Source organism: Equus przewalskii, unplaced genomic scaffold, assembly GCF_037783145.1.
Source record: "Equus przewalskii isolate Varuska unplaced genomic scaffold, EquPr2 ChrUn-1, whole genome shotgun sequence".
NCBI classification, from domain to species: domain Eukaryota; kingdom Metazoa; phylum Chordata; class Mammalia; order Perissodactyla; family Equidae; genus Equus; species Equus przewalskii.
The window spans coordinates 69,422-73,979 of record NW_027228758.1 but is presented as its reverse complement, the minus strand read 5'-3'; the positions used below and the strand labels follow the sequence as shown (position 1 = coordinate 73,979).

At 51.3% G+C, this 4,558-nt stretch overlaps 1 long non-coding RNA gene across 1 annotated transcript; it reads right to left on the bottom strand.

The window, feature by feature from the left end:
• Positions 1-1,253: 1,253 nt before the first annotated feature.
• LOC139081771 (uncharacterized) lies at positions 1,254-3,696 on the bottom strand. The gene is made up of 2 exons (XR_011537061.1): positions 3,539-3,696; positions 1,254-1,503 (listed from the first exon to the last, which is right to left on the bottom strand). It is a non-coding gene; the product is annotated as an uncharacterized lncRNA (long non-coding RNA).
• Positions 3,697-4,558: the final 862 nt, after the last annotated feature.

Genomic DNA, 4,558 nt, shown 5'->3' with positions numbered 1-4,558 from the left:
TACCATGTGCCTTTGCTCATAGTATTTGCTCTGCCTCACGTTCTCTTAGTATGCTTTTTTGCACGTCAAAAAGCCTACTCATTCTTCCATACCTGGCTTCTATGTCACCTCCTGTGTGAAGGCTTCTCAGATTCACCACCACCTCCAACTCCCTATTGCAATTAATCACTTTCTCCTTTGCTTATAAGTCTGTAAGCTCATATCCTGGTTTTACAGTTCGCTGTGTAGACCTGTGGGGTTGAGATCCCTTGAAGACAGAGGCCAGGTTCACACTTGTACTTCTGTGCCTAGCCCACATCTTGGCAATAAGCATATAGTAGGTAATCAGCAAAACTTTATTAAATTTAGTTGAATTATCTCCGTGCAAGTGATACAGAAAGAGAGAAAACATTATCTTTCCCAGACTACTGAAGGCAAAAGTAAGCACAGATAGGATAACGGACACGTCAGAAAAGACACTAAAAGGGGTTGGGTGGTGGGGTGGGGAGGGGATTGAAGAAGGGGCGAAAAGGATTCTAAATCCTGTCACCTCCATCCCCTCACTAATAGGCTGGTGAGGAGCGGTCTCTCTGTGGACTAAGAATGGGTGATCTGAGCTGCTTATTGTATCAGCCATGCTCTGATGATTGACCTGAGTGGCTCTTAATTAAACTTTTGAACTAGCTTATGATTTATTTATTCGAGTGTGGTGGTTAGAGCACATGCCTTGGAGCTATACTGCCCAGGTTCAAATCCTAGCTGTGCTATCTTAAGCAAGTTATTAAACCTCTCTGTGCTTAGTTTCTTTATCTATAATATGATGCTAATAGTACTACTTACTTCATAGAGCTGTTAGGAGGATTGAACAAGTTTACAGTACTTAGGTTAGTGCCTAGCACGCAATAGTGGTGTATTATAATAGTATATATTAACTACTATGACTTATAATTTATAATTTGCTTCCTTCCAAGAATTTGCAATGGTTTAAAATATTAAAAGACATGTAAAAAAGGAAATTATATGTGGGTATTTACATTATATTAGCGATCAGAAATCAATTAGTAGTATGAGAGACAGAGATAAAGGTAGGTATTTGCTTATGTGTTTGAATTCGTTACTTTATTGACCCCTAAATTTACCCCTGAGCTTCCAGGAAGCCAAGGCAAAAAAAGGAATATATGCATTGTATAGTTTTCTTCATAAAATATAAGAAGGCATTCAAGTTAGTCTATTAAAATAGCACCCCCCCAACACACACACACATCCACACATACTAAACTCAAGGAGGAATTTATGATGTGTATCCCTATGTCGAAACATTGGAGCCAAGGCATCTGAAGTTATTCTGTCGGCATTTGGCATCATCCTCAATCGGGCTTTAATGAGAGCCCAGTAATCAGGGTCGGGCTAAGGGCTGGGAAAATAACAATCAGGGTCTTCTCCATGTTTCTCTCCATGCTCTGCTCAGGGCTTCCTTCCCTGCCTCCGGGCTCAGGAAGCTCCCTTGAGGTCAGGGGTTGAGTCCTGCCGAGTCAGACAAATAGTGAGGGGGGCTCCAGGTGTTTCTGGCTGCCTCCCTCCAGCATCAGAGTTGTGTGGAAGCAAGGTGGGTCCCACAGCAAACGCTCCAGAGGTCAGTGCAGAGAGGAATGTTATGAGATATATCTAAGAGGGCTTTGAGAAGATTAAGCCCCCAAATTTGGGCAAAATGATACTCTTAGTGGGACTGGGTCTGCTCCTATAAAGATAACTCCCTGCCCCCCAGCTTCTGAATTCAAAGAGGAATTTGTTGTAAGTAAGTGTGCTTATGTAAGAGATGTTGTGTAAGCCCAGGAAGACCGCCCCCCACCCCTGGTCTGGTGCGGCTGCCTAAGGACCGAAACACCCAGAAGCTTTGGACCCTCCTCACGGAATTCATAGAGAGGCTTAGAAGTGTGGGTAGGCAGTAGAAAGAGCTGAATTACTCTACAAAAAGAAACAGGGGGAATCTGCAAGGAAAAGGGCTGAAATCCACAGTTCACAATCAGCAAGACAAGTCATAAACTGATCACACCTGAGAAAATAGGAGCTCAAAGCCAGAGGCAATGACCAGAGGGAGAGTCCTCCCCACTCTCCATCCCCACTCCCAGAGGGATCTGGGATATTTTGAGGAAGAGCCTTGGATCTCCCATACATCTTAGAATAAATTTTTGGACCCATCTTAGCCAGCACCTAAGGAGCAGCTGACCTCTGCTGACACACAGTTTACCCAGTGGGACCATGGCCTTAGGTGTCACTCTCAAGTGCCTTACTTTCAGTGAGAACAACCAGCTCCAAGGGAGGGCACCTTCCTGCCCACTGTACCATCCCCCCCTCAACAGCCCAGTGCGGGCCTCCCTCGGGGAGGGGCCCTGTGGGATCACTGGAGCCAGGGGGTGGGGAGGAAAAGTGGAGAGTGAGAACTGCAGAGATTCCCCTTGTCTGACTTGCCCCATGACTCACTGCCCTTTATCTATGGGTAATAAATCAATCACTTGACCCCAGGATCTGAACACCTTTTGTCCACCTTGTCTTAGAGCCATCAAAGGTGCCCACTGTCAGGGGTGGAGGATGGGGCTCTTCAGTCTTGTTTGGGGGAAAATGGTTCCTGCCCTCAGGAAACTCCAAGTTCCTGAGGAGGAAGCGTGCACACGGAGGACGCACATGCAAAGCAGCGAGCACACAGAGCAATGTGTGCAGATGAGCATTGTGCAAATGCAGTCCGAAATTGAAAATGAACGACGGTGGCTGGAATGGAGGTGCTGGCAGCCAGCTAGTATCCAGCAGGAAACAGCTTGGTGAGGCTGGGAGCTCTGAGCCCAGCTGGATTTGGAAGGAGAGAGGTTGTCCCAGCAGGGGCAGAAGAAAGGCAGGTCCCATCCTGTGTCTAGTGCTGTACAAGGCTTCTACACAGCTGCTCACCTGCTGCGTTTTAGCAATTTTGGTTTCCCTCTCTGATTTAATGAGAAGGGTAATCTCAAGCATGCTCGCCACTTTCTTACTAACAGAGCCCCAAACAAGTAGCTGTTCACAGCCATGGGAGCACAGGAGGCAGATCCCAGGTGACTGTATCCAGAGGTTAGGCTTTGCAACAGGGCAAGGGCGTTCGCAGAGCAGCGAGGTGAGGCCGCGGAGAGGCAGGCCTCTGCTGCCCCATCCTCAGATGGGTGCCTGAACCGCTTCCTCCAGGGCACAAAGGGACCACCCATATCATTTGGACAGCGCTTCACAGTTTACACAGCTGTTTAGATCTGCAAGTGGAAGTAACCACTCAGAAGGCAAGCATCCTTTATACTTTATGGGTAAGGAAACTGAGGCTGGAAGCGATTATGAGGCTTGTTTAAGGTCACCCAGTGGAGGCAAGGCTCTCCTTTCCACTACCCTACACTGGCCTCCAAATCACAGCCTTCCCGCCTTGGATTTACCGACCCAGGGGATTAAGGGATTATCTGAGTGCAACTATCAAAGTCTGATTCCTCAGTCTGCGTCTCAGTCTAGCTTGGAACATTTCATGAGAAACCCAAAGAGGGAGGATGCCCACCTGGGCTGTCCAGCTCTGGAGGAGGTGGGAAAGCTTCATCCTCTCTCCAAATGGGCTCATCTTTGCCCTTGCCGGGGAACTGTACAGAAGATGAGAAGCTGGCTAGGGGACAGCAGGCAGCTGTTTTCCTGTCCCCGCCCCCGCCCCGCAGCCTCTCCGGAGTCTCGACCCATATAAGGGCAGCGCTTCCTGTCTGCCAGGCAGTGACGCTCAGGGCCACGTCACAGACAGCCGGCGGGGAGGAGCTGGTGCGCCAGCACGAAAAACAAGTGACACAGTGCTGCGTGGGGGGAGGGGAGGGAGAAAAGGGAGAGGCAGGGAGAGAGGGGAAGGGGAGAAAGGGAGAAGGGGAGAGGGGGAGGGGAAGAAGGGGAGAGGGAGAGGGGGGAGGGGAAGAAGGGGAGAGGGAGGGGGGAGGGGAAGAAGGGGAGAGGGAGGGGGGAGGGGAAGAAGGGGAGAGGGAGGGGGAGGGGAAGAAGGGGAGAGGGAGAGGGGGGAGGGGAAGAAGGGGAGAGGGAGGGGGAGGGGAAGAAGGGGAGAGGGAGGGGGGAGGGGAAGAAGGGGAGAGGGGGGAGGGGAAGAAGGGGAGAGGGGGGAGGGGAAGAAGGGGAGAGGGGGGAGGGGAAGAAGGGGAGAGGGAGAGGGGGGAGGGGAAGAAGGGGAGAGGGAGGGGGGAGGGGAAGAAGGGGAGAGGGAGAGGGGGGAGGGGAAGAAGGGGAGGGGGGAGGGGAAGAAGGGGAGAGGGAGAGGGGGGAGGGGAAGAAGGGGAGGGGGGAGGGGAAGAAGGGGAGAGGGAGAGGGGGGAGGGGAAGAAGGGGAGAGGGAGAGGGGGAAGGGAAGAAGGGGAGGGAGAGGGTGGGGGAAGGCAGGCACCTCAGGCTACCTCCTGTGGTGGGGCCAGCCCCTGTGCTTCTCTTTTCGCTCCCTGTATAAATGTGGGTGCAACAAGGGGGTCATGTGTGTGAGGACTGTTTGTCCCCGCTGTGGGCGCAAGCACTTATGTTGTGGACAGTCTTGTCT